Below are 13264 nucleotides of genomic sequence, written 5' to 3'. Positions count from 1 at the left end.
TGCCAACCTCCCTCATTTCGGACGGTCAAATATAAATAGTTAATCGCCCATTGTTCTCCATTTCCAGCGTGAATTGAATTCTTGAATGCTGCTCGTTTAAAACTTTAGTCATTTCCACTACTTCTTTTTTCCCTTTGAATAATAAAATAGTGTCGTCAACATACCGTCTGTAATAAATTAACTTCCCCTTAATTTCTGGAAAAGAGCTGAAAACTTTGTTCTCAAAGACATTCATAAAAATTTCAACTAAAATGCCTGCTAGACTGTTTCCCACAGTTAAACATTCATCTTGAATAAAAACCTTGTTGTTAAAGACTAAACTATTAAAACTCAATGTGAACTCTAGCATATCTACGCGTTCGACGATTTCACCCGTGCTCATTGACCTTTTTTTTTTATCAGGCATTTCCTTATAATTTGCAAAGTTTCTGCAATTGGTACATTACTGTAGAGGTTCACGACGTCTAACGAGACTAAGAAGGCGTCCTCCAGAATTGCAATGTTCTTCACTTCTTTCGCGAAACACACACTATTTTTTTACGTTGTAAGCTTGCTAGTATTTATATTCAGATTTTAACTTACGGTACAAAGCGACCATTCTCTTGATGTCTCGATCTTGCATTCAACAGCTCATTAACGGCTTCCTTCCCACTACAAATAACACGCATTGGTTTGTTCTCCTTGTGCAACTTTATTTGCGCTCTCGCTTCAGGTGTTCTTGGATTCATCTTCACTAATCTAGCTTTTTCACTTGGAGTGAATAAAAATTGTATTGCTTCTACCCTAGCCTGTAAATCTATCTGAAACTTCTTTGTTAATATTTTTTGATTCCATTTTCTTGAAGAAACTGCATCGTCTTATCTACATAATCTTTTTCGTATATCACAGCTGAGGTACTGCCCTTATGTGACTTAATCACGATTGCGTTGTTAGAATCCAGTTTTAAGTTAATTTCTTTCACTAACGTCAGCTCACTATATTTACCGTTACGTAATGTTTTCTGGCATTCAGTAACCTCTTTGGCTCTGGTGGCGATACATGTCTCCTGGAATTTAGTTAACTTACCGTCCCTACATTCTACCTTCACTTCTACGATCATTCTCTTCATGTCTCGATCTTGCAAGTTTGTTCACGTATTATGCTTAAGCCCCTTATCCAAAAACATCTGCTCCTCATTAGAAGAGGGAGTACGTATTCCAGCATTCCTGCAGACAAGACTTTGCTGCAGTTCTGATAATAGGTACATCGCGTGTGCGAGTGATATGGTTAGGCAACCGGAAATGAACTCTATAGTTCAGGTATGGTGGACAGTGCGTTTAAATTGCACACAGATTCACCTTGATATGCCAGCGATATATTGACCACAATTGATGTCGCCTCCAGCCATAATGAAAGGGTGCTAAGAAACTGGCCAAGGCCACCCAAAGGTGGGTAATGTGGGTAATACTGATCGATTGAGAAGTCCTGATCTTGCACCATGAGATTTCCAGCTTTCCGTCAAGTAACGCGTAAAAGAACGTCAGAGGCTAGGAATATTTGCCAGCGCTCACACCACGGCCCTCGGGTGTCTCCCTGAACAGGGAGCGGGTTTCTATCTTCGAGGAACTGAATGATTAGTAGAGCCTTTCGACCGTTGTTTACAGAGAACTGGGCGCTGTGCGGAAAAATAGTTCATGTACCTTGTATCACGCCCGTTGTACAAAAGGGTGGAGTACCTTAAATGGGTGTCGTTTCGGACTGTTGCTTGACCGTGCGCTCTGTCCACGCCACGTACCTGGTAAACCCGCGGCGATCGTATTGTCCTGCTCCACACTGCTGCTGGCTTGCCTGCAATTGTCTATCGAATTATGCAAGCGGGTTTAGGGGAGCCAGTCAACTTTAAAAAACAACAGTGTCCTACGTCTGGTATGGACATCTACACTCCTGGAAATGGAAAAAAGTACACATTGACACCGGTGTGTCAGACCCACCATACTTGCTCCGGACATTGCGAGAGGGCTGTACAAGCAATGATCACACGCACGGCACAGCGGACACACCAGGAACCGCGGTGTTGGCCGTCGAATGGCGCTAGCTGCGCAGCATTTGTGCACTGCCGCCGTCAGTGTCAGCCAGTTTGCCGTGGCATACGGAGCTCCATCGCAGTCTTTAACATTGGTAGCATGCCGCGACAGCGTGGACGTGAACCGTATGTGCAGTTGACGGACTTTGAGCGAGGGCGTATAGTGGGCATGCGGGAGGCCGGGTGGACGTACCGCCGAATTGCTCAACACTTGGGGCGTGAGGTCTCCACAGTACATCGATGTTGTCGCCAGTGGTCGGCGGAAGGTGCACGAGCCCGTCGACCTGGGACCGGACCGCAGCGACGCACGGATGCACGCCAAGACCGTAGGATCCTACGCAGTGCCGTAGGGGACCGCACCGCCACTTCCCAGCAAATTAGGGACACTGTTGCTCCTGGGGTATCGGCGAGGACCATTCGCAACCGTCTCCATGAAGCTGGGCTACGGTCCCACACACCGTTGGGCCGTCTTCCGCTCACGCCCCAACATCATGCAGCCCGCCTCCACTGGTGTCGCGACGGGCGTGAATGGAGGGACGAATGGAGACGTGTCGCCTTCAGCGATGAGAGTCGCTTCTGCCTTGGTGCCAATGATGGTCGTATGCGTGTTTGGCGCCGTGCACGTGAGCGCCACAATCAGGACTGCATACGACCGAGGCACACAGGGCCAACACCCGTCATCATGGTGTGGGGAGCGATCTCCTACGCTGGCCGTACACCTCTGGTGATCGTCGAGGGGACACTGAATAGTGCACGGTACATCCAAACCGTCATCGAACCCATCGTTCTACCATTCCTAGACCGGCAAGGGAACTTGCTGTTCCAACAGGACAATGCATGTATCCCGTGCCACCCAACGTGCTCTAGAAGGTGTAAGTCAACTACCCTGGCCAGCAAGATCTCCGGATCTGTCCCCCATTGAGCATGTTTGGGACTGGATGAAGCGTCGTCTCACGCGATCTGCATGTCCAGCACGAACGCTGGTCCAACTGAGGCGCCAGGTGGAAATGGCATGGCAAGCCATTCCACAGGACTACATCCAGCATCTCTATGATCGTTCCCACGGGAGAATAGCAGCCTGCATTGCTGCGAAAGGTGGATATACACTGTACTAGTGCCGACATTGTGCATGCTCTGTTGCCTGTGTCTATGTGCCTGTGGTTCTCTCAGTGTGATCATGTGATGTATCTGACCCCAGGAATGTGTCAATAAAGTTTCCCCTTCCTGGGACAATGAGTTCACGGTGTTCTTATTTCAATTTCCAGGAGTGTATATGAGGAGACTTCAAAAAGTAAGTTACTCATTATTATGGCAGATCGAGTAATTTTCATTCAATGTCACACTACACTTTAAAGTGGCACAGGTTGTAAGCGTATTGTCATATCGCTGGCTCAGTTGTGGAGTATCTTTGCTTGCAGTCGCATCTAGAGAGTCGAGCGCGGGACACGGAACTGTTATGTTGTGTTGTGTGGAGCTCTGCATGTGAGAGGCATTGTTAGTATGGAAATTTAAGTGTTGCTACAAGTGCTTGAGCCGTGTGTCGGCTCTCAACATATATACCGCTGTTAAAATTGTTCTGAGTCCTTCCATTCCATCTTTAATTGATTCTTTCATATTTATAGTTATGCTGTGTACGCTTCTGTTGAGATTCCCCTCTGGCGGCGTGTCTGGTCTTATCGATCTCCGAGTCGTTGCTTCCTGTTAGCCTTGTCTAAGGGAATAAGATCTTTGGGGGATGGCTGGAGACGGTTGCGAATGGTCCTCGCCGATACCCCAGGAGCAACAGTGTCCCTAATTTGCTGGGAAGTGGCGGTGCGGTTCCCTACGGCACTGCATAGGATCCTACGGTCTTGGCGTGCATCCGTGCGCCGCTGCGGTCCGGTCCCAGGTCGACGGGCACGTGCACCTTCCGCCGACCACTGGCGACAACATCGATGTACTGTGGAGACCTCACGCCCCACGTGTTGAGCAATGTGGCGGTACGTCCACCCGGCCTCCCGCATGCCCACTATACGCCCCCGCTCAAAGTCCGTCAACTGCACATAAGGTTCACGTCCACGCTGTCGCGGCATGCTACCAGTGTTAAAGACTGCGATGGAGCTCCGTATGCCACGGCAAAGTGGCTGACACTGACGGCGGCGTTGCACAAATGCTGCGCAGCTAGCGCCATTCGACGGCCAACACCGCGGTTCCTGGTGTGTCCCCTGTGCCGTGCGTGTGATCATTGCTTGTACAGCCCTCTCGCAGTGTCCAGAGCAAGTATGGTGGGTCTGACACACCGGTGTCAATGTGTTCTTTTTTCCATTTCCAGGAGTGTATATCGCCGGATACTGGTTGGAAGGAACCTAAATTTAATAATGAGCTGCAGTGATGATTCATACACAAAAATTTGCTTTGGTCTGCGTCCTTCATTGTAACGATTTGACCATGTTTTATTATCACTATTACTTATGATATGTCACATATGCACCCAAAAAGAAAAACCGTTATTTCTAATAAATATTTGGAATTAGTGGTACTTGGTTTTCCAGTATTTTTCCACGTCTTGCTGCTAATATGTGAGAAGGTATTACTCAGTCCCTTACCAAGTTTCCTCATTTATTTCAGTTAGTTAGACGCTATGGAATACGGGTGTTTCGTTGATAAAAGCACGCAGTTCTAACGTGTTCGTAGTTCTACATATCAAAGGAACAGAATAAGGGCAGCAATCGCTGGCGCCTGACAACAGGCATAAAATCTATAAAAATCCTAAATCGGTAATAGGCGAAGTGCACCGCAAAATACGTGAAAATGTAGCATTTTGTTCTCCGAAATAAGTGGAAACGTTTAAGGACTAACTCTGAGTAAACTTCGTATTACAAGACAGAGCAGTTTTTCGATCTGAACTACAGACATGTAATATCCAACCGATCGTCAAAAAATTCGGTGACGAATTTCATATGAAGTGATGTCTAAAAGTAAAGAAATATTTTACAAATTAGATCAGGGATAAGGCCAACGTGGGGTCGCAGATGGAAGGCGAACCATAGAATCTGTAGCATACCGAGTCTCTCTTTGGCAAGTGTAGAAAGTACTTATATGGCATCTATTCCAAAACCAAATAAACTGTCTGGAGTGGTGTTTTATGAAAAAGAAGTTGTTCTGAAGTCTAATTTGTAAGCAACAGAAAGTACAGTTGTTTTATAAATGGCATAAAACTAGAAAAATAAATGTCTCAGGATTTGAAATTTATCTCTCATCCATAACCTATTCATTTCAAATGACGAATAAACGTTTTTATTCGTATAAATTAATAACGTTTCAAGTAAATACTTTTATTTAATGTTCACGAATAAATAATTATAATATTTATCTTTCTTCGTAATTCGAACTCTCTAGCCGACAAATAAAGGCTCGTGGCCTTTCAAACAGTTGCTTTTTTTTAGTCAGTTGAGTATCTAGGATCGCACTCATTAGTGATGTACGTTTTTCTTCAACTGTACTGCCTACTCTGACATTTGTCAAAGTATTATCTACACCTTCATACAATTTTTTTTAACAGAGGTTCATCCTGACGACTTTTTAAACTCCACTCTAGATTTTTACTAAACTGTGATTTGAGTCTGCTCCTATGTGTACATCACAGTCTGATATCGGAATCCGATTCTCTAGTTCTGCCCCTAACATACCGTTTTCTCCCACAATTATTAAACTCACAACTTCCTCTACATTCTTCCGATTGTTACCCGTCCAATGTCTCTTACACCCTAATCTCCTCTGATTGTGACGCTGGCATGTGTACCAGAAGTATTGTAGTTAGCTGTCGATTCTAATGAGACTAATCTTATCACTGGACTCGTCAAAGCAACCTTACTACTTATTCATAAATAATTCCACTCCCATTATAACATTTTCGGCTACTTTTGGTACTATCCTTATATTATTAGAAATATCGTTCTTCTTTCCATTTTATTTCACAGACACCTCCTTTATCTACACTGAGCTTTTGTATTTCCCATTCAAATTTTATAGCTTCCCTACCGTATTCCACACTCCGATTCGTAATCTGACGTAGTTTCTTTGAATTATCAATCTTTTCCCAATATTCGACTTCTTCTTGGCAGTCACCTCCTGGAGATTCGAATGTAGGACATATACAAATTGTTCCATAAGCAGAAATCATGTTGATATTTCTTTTCTTTTTCTTAACTTGCAGGCCACTTTCCCTGTTCACACAGATTATATGTCTTTAGTTCTGTGGTTTACATTGTCTTCTGCATTTTCATGCTCTTGATCAGGAGCACCAAAATACGGCCTGCGAGCCAACACCGGCCTGCGGTAACGGGTCGGCCATGCAATGGTATCAGGCCCGCCATATTGTTACTTCCGTTACAGTGAAACACTGCTAATGGAACACCTCTCACAACGAGTGTTTCGCACAATGAGTAGAAGTAAATGTAGGAACCTTATTCGCGTAACGAAAGATATTTCAGATAAAGTGTCTGTGTACTGCTATTTTTTCAGTCTTTAATAAACATTACAAAAACCACCGTCTGGTCTGAATCGGTCTTTTTGGCCACGATAAATGGGCACTAACTCGCGTCTTCTCCAATGAACTACCTTCCTGTGAAGTAGGATATGCTGTAAAGCAATGGTTAGAATACAAAGTTTCTCGAATAGGTTTCCACATGATGTTCTTGAAATTACAAGACGAATGGCTCTTATTACACGCTCTTACACGCTAAAAACTTTTGTTCAGTTTGATGAGTTTGAAACGTCCCCTTTGAAAAATTTATACACGACTGTGCTTAAACTGACACATAATATCTTCCGTGCAACGCAATCTGACTTCCAAATATCCCTACGAAAGAATGGCCCTGACTAGCATTAACCTATACGTTTCACAAATCACTTACCTCACAAAAATCTTCGTTACTCAAGCTACTGCAATACAGCGAGCGCCACTACTGCCAGCTAAATAAAAGATTCAAACTACTGAAGGCACTAACTACTGATAGGTATAGTTAACAAATCAAAGATTTTAATAGAGAACAAACAATGTATTTACCTTAATAGTCATAATACATATATTAGTTCATGACATCCAGCCTTACAAATTTCAAACCACAGCAGAGTCAGTCGACGTTGAAGACTATCGGTAGGTAGGTCATCACAGAGCAGACCCACTGTAGTCCTGGTAGAGATTACTATTGGTGGGCCACCAGAGGTGCAGACCCACTGCAGTCCTTGTAGAAATAATGGTATTGGTGGGCCATCAAAGGTGTAGACCCATTGTAGTCCTTGTAGAGACGGCCAGCAGGCATTTGTTGCAACTGTGCTGGTGTACAATCACCATTGAAGAGTCTTGCAGAGAATACAGCAAGTCCATAAACCACCACTTGTCCACTCACAAAGAATTTGTTTGAAATGTCCTTAGAACCAGCAATGCTGTTATCCAGTCCCTTGCTGAATTATTAACACACGTGCAAACACTATCAGTCCCTACTTCTCACATATTGTCCATATACTATGACCAACAGAAATGTGTGCAGTGAAATGTAATTTACAAGTTACTTAATTTGATGAACTGGTGTCATTTACAATTTTATAACATAAGAATACAATAACAAACATACAAAATACATCTTTAAAGAACATAACACTACAGATAACATTTGCAGTAGTACAGGCTATACAAAAGAATCGAAATAGCAAATACATCAGTGTTACAAAAATTACGACATAAGTACATACATAAAATATCAGAATAACTTTTGAAACATCAACTTCACACATGAGCATTAAAACAAAACAGAATAAATAATTTGTAAACATCTTTACAAAGTAAATAACATGTTAGTAATGCAAATTATATTTGAGGATGACAGTATTCCTCATCATAGTGAATGTAGCTTAGTATGAAAAGAGAAAAAATTCTATGTAACAGTACACAGAGACAGGAAGAAAATAAATACACAAGGGTACACAAACACATAGTGGGATACACAAAAAGAAAGGACAGGGTTTGTTTTCAGTGTGGCATTCGGTACTGCAGTCCAACCCAAAACGTCATTCTGTAGATCTTTCGTCATATCTCAACATTTGTTTCCACCAAAAATATCCTATCCAAGCATGCTTTCTGTATTTTTCTCATATAACCTCTCAGTGCATTTCTTCAAATCCATCGCAACTCATTCTATTATATAGGCTACCCCCTCTTAAGCTAACTTAAATCTACTGAGCTCAGATGCTTAACTAAGGGACGAGGCAATGCAGCGGCACAAAACAATTAATACAAACAGCAATGACAAAAAATGCAAGTAAGCATAGCGAGCAGCAATAAATGTAATAATTTATATCTAAACATGACAAAGCTGAAGCAGAAAAAATAGTACACTAAAGACAACAATGCAGATAGGGGAAATGTATATTCACATCTTAATGTCTATATAATTAAAGTGGTGCACCACAACTTATTCTACCATAAAAATTACCAAGTACTTGAAAAGAAAATTATGTATGCAGTTCCTGTGAAGGGAAGTCTTTTTGTGCTCCTTCGTTTTTTTAAGTACATCATAAAGTTATTACACTCCTGGAAATGGAAAAAAGAACACACTGACACCGGTGTGTCAGACCAACCATATTTGCTCCGAACACTGCGAGAGGGCTGTACAAGCAATGATCACACGCACGGCACAGCGGACACATCAGGAACCGCGGTGTTGGCCGTCGAATGGCGCTAGCTGCGCAGCATTTGTGCACAGCCGCCGTCAGTGTCAGCCAGTTTGCCGTGGCATACGGAGCTCCATCGCAGTCTTTAACACTGGTAGCATGCCGCGACAGCGTGGACGTGAACCGTATGTGCAGTTGACGGACTTTGAGCGAGGACGTATAGTGGGCATGCGGGAGGCCGGGTGGACGTACCGCCGAATTGCTCAACACGTGGGGCGTGAGGTCTCCACAGTACATCGATGTTGTCGCCAGTGGTCGGCGGAAGGTGCACGTGCCCGTCGACCTGCGACCGGACCGCAGCGACGCACAGATGCACGCCAAGAATGTAGGATCCTACGCAGTACCGTAGGGGACTGCACCGCCACTTCCCACCAAATTAGGGACACTGTTGCTCCTGGGGTATCGGCGAGGACCATTCGCAACCGTCTCCATGAAGCTGGGCTACGATCCCGCACACCGTTAGGCCGTCTTCCGCTCACGCCCCAACATCCTGCAGCCCGCCTCCAGTGGTGTCGCGACAGGCGTGAATGGAGGGACGAATGGAGACCTGTCGTCTTCAGGGATGAGAGTCGCTTCTGCCTTGGTGCCAGTGATGATCGTATGCGTGTTTGGCGACGTGCAGGTGAGCGCCACAATCAGGACTGCATACGACCGAGGCACACAGGGCCAACACCCGGCATCATGGTGTGGGGAGCGATCTCCTACACTGGCCGTACACCTCTGGTGATCGTCGAGGGGACACTGACTAGTGCACGGTACATCCAAACCGTCATCGAACCCATCGTTCTACCATTCCTAGACCGGCAAGGGAACTTGCTGTTCCAACAGGACAATGCATGTATCCCGTGCCACCCAACGTGCTCTAGAAGGTGTAAGTCAACTACCCTGGCCAGCAAGATCTCCGGATCTGTCCCCCATTGAGCATGTTTGGGACTGGATGAAGCGTCGTCTCACGCGGTCTGCACGTCCAGCATGCTGGTCCAACTGAGTCGCCAGGTGGAAATGGCATGGCAAGCTGTTCCACAGGACTACATCCAGCTTCTCTACGATCGTCTCCATGGGAGAATAGCAGCCTGCATTGCTGCGAAAGGTGGATATACACTGTACTAGTGCCGACATTGTGCATGCTCTGTTGCCTGTGTCTATGTGCCTGTGGTTCTGTCAGTGTGATCATGTGATGTATCTGACCCCAGGAATGTGTTAATAACGCTCTCCCTTCCTGGGGCAATGAATTCACGGTGTTCTTATTTCAATTTCCAGGAGTGTATTTACTGGATCTGTGGGCATAAAATATCTATATTAGTACATCGATTCAATTTTATTGTAACCAATGCTGCAGTGTAGCTGGAAACTAGATATTAAACCAAATAGGCGAAGCAAGGCGTGAAACATCATTCGCTAGCCATAAGTCATTTCATAATGCAGTAAACAATCTTCCAACTAGCAAGACAATAGACATGAAGTGTTTCTCATCATTTCATTTCAGTAAATATCATAAATTAAGAACTCCAAAGTGTAACCATATGTTTTCAAGTTTGAGCGTGTCGTATTTGCGACGCTTTCTACAAAGAAATGTCAACAGCGAGGATAATGGCCCCTTTTTTTTTACCTGTGCCTCTGAAAGGGGCACACTAAGGGCTTTTTTCCCAGGCGACTGTCGCACAGCTGGGTGCCCTCGACGCATTACGTGCAGGTGGCCACTTACCTTTCTTCCTTAAAAATTTACGACAGCCGTTTCCACTACAGTGACAGTCTCATATAAAAAAAATTTCACAGGATGAGAATTTGCGTTACAAACGTGTAGAAAATAAAATCCTATAAATATAACAGCGTCCAAAAATTTTTCGACAGCATTGTAATACATTCACGCATGTACACACATTTCATAACTCTTAAAGTACGATTCTTGGTTTCCAACAACCTTTTTCACAAACCAGAGTCCCTAACCACTACTCATTATTCCTTACCTTATTCGTCGATACTTCTTCAATATTTCATCATAACAGATATGTAGCATAATCAAATAACTCATATAGCATCAGCTTAAACATACCTCAGCAGAATAATTCACATCGTCGTCGTAATAATATCATAACATCTCAGTCAATTCTCAAAAACGTTGTAGCTTCCTCCAATAATTTCAAAACCTTAATAGTCATAATATATATATCAGTTCGTGACAGCAATTCTTACAAATTTCAAAACTCCGCCATATCTCTCCCCACGTCCACCACTGCTGGCGGCTCACCTCCAACTGCGCAACGCTACGCGCTGTTAGCATCCAGCTGCCGCTGCCCAACACTACAATGGCAAGTATTACAACATTGCCAACCAGCCACAGACTGCACACGGCACAGCCAGTGATTTTCATACAGAGTGCTACGTGGCGACGGCGTTACCAATAAAAAAAACCTAAACAGCCTACTTACAAGTTACCCCAGACTATGATTCAGTATGAGATACTAGAATGAAAGTAAGCAAGGTATGCAATTTTTTTGTATTTGTTTCTCCTACATATGAAATCATTCTCACTGCAAATACAGACTTGGTTAGGCGATTCGGCAATTATGTGGTATGCCCTTCCGAAGTGAATTTATTATTGAGTACTAATCCCAGGAATTTAGCATTGTCAACCTCTTCGATCTACATGTCTTCATATGTTACACACATGATGGAAGGAAATCTGTTGCAGGTTCTGAACTGCATATCGTGGGTCTTTCCAAAGTTTAATGACAGTGAATTAGCTTTCAACCATTTATTGATGTTAGTGATTAGCAGACACCTTCTAAATCTCTACTTGACTTGCTACTTATTGCAATGTTTGTATCATCTGCAAACAAAACAAACTTTGCATCTGGCAATGTAACTGACTTATGTAATGTAACTGAACATTTTAAATTTAATTAATTATGTGAGAGCTCCTGAAAATTGCGTGAGTTGAAGACTCTTATAAAAGTCCAGCACTGATAAGTTTAAATATATTTTTTTTAATCGCTACATTGCAAATCAATCCTGTTCATTTAAGGTTCTGGACGAAGCGCTTCTATATCGGAGTCAAAAGAACTTTGAAAAATCTTAATATAATATGCAGTTACATGAAAATCTGAAAAAGGAGACTCAAGATTTATTTTTAGAGCACTCGGAGTTTTAGCAGACAAATCTAAAGGAAATGGAGATTCTGACTGGCATGTGTTAAAATGCGGTATATTTTTTTGTTCAATTGAGACAAAGAAAACAATTTAGTGTCGAAAGTATTTAACATGAGTATGCAGATCAGGCAGTAACTTCTTTTCTCATTGTTATTTTACATTAAGGTCGACCATATATTTAGTTAAATCTGTATGCAATGATAACTACAATAACCACTCAATGTTTGGTAACTCAGCCAGAGGACAATTCCTTTCAGTCCAGAAAATTTCTGTTGTTGATTGGAGCCCAAAAAATCGAGTCAGAGCTTTTCCACAGCTAATTAATTCTATTCAATAAACTCACGGAAGTGAAGACGACTGAGAGCATGTGATCTCATGTAATTAACAGCTGATGTGACTAGCTTTAAAAAATAACGATTCAAAGCAGTTTTTGGGAAAAGACTGTTGATTAATGATGGAATGTAAGATTAATGGTTTCGATCCACCAGTATTTTCTACCGCCTTTGATACCAAACTAAAGTAACATTTATTTTTTTCCGCTCATGTTTTTGACACCACAAGTAGTGATAAATCTTAAGTTTCTCCGTTGAAGATTCTTTTTCTCGATAGTATTTTCTGTTTCTTCAAACATTTATTTTCCCTTGGCCATGCGATTAATGCTATGAAATGTAAAAGAGCTCTTCACACACTTCGTAATATTTGCTTACTCCTCGAATAAAAATAGACATCTGATCAGAATCCGAAATGTCTGTTGATTCTTCCAATGCCAAAGACAACCACTGTTGAGTGTCGAGTTTTCTCAGACAATGGAGTTAATATATATTTTCAGCAAGTTAATTAACTATTTACTCTTCGATCCACGGTATTTTCTTACAAACTAAAGTTTTTAAATAAATTAGCTTTTTCTGGACACGTTTCTTCAACTGCTGCGGTCATCAAATCATTTGTTAATTCACCATCAGTAAATGTTTTTCCATGTTTTGCTATTGAGTGAAGTACATGGAGACTAGAATGAGTTCCTGCTTCTTGTTCAGCATTTACCTTGTTAAATAATATTCTCTGAGTTTTGAGACCGCGTTCTAAGACATGCGTATATCTAACAAATGGGTTCCGGTAAATTTTGAACAACTTCGAGAATGTTTCGTCTAATAAAAACGTTTCTTACTGCATCCTTTGAGAACTAATATTGTTTCATTGCAAGTTATACACACTGACTCAGTCACGAAGATCTGACATCGTCATTGCTCTTTAAAGTTTCTGCAATCGCTATCTACCTTCCGTTTCTTTTCCGTATTTAACAAAGTCACCTAAAAGGGATGTTAGTGCAAATCAAAATGATTAA

This window comes from Schistocerca gregaria, chromosome 2 (genome assembly GCF_023897955.1).
Source record: "Schistocerca gregaria isolate iqSchGreg1 chromosome 2, iqSchGreg1.2, whole genome shotgun sequence".
Lineage (NCBI taxonomy): Eukaryota > Metazoa > Arthropoda > Insecta > Orthoptera > Acrididae > Schistocerca > Schistocerca gregaria.
This window is presented reverse-complemented; position numbering follows the sequence as displayed.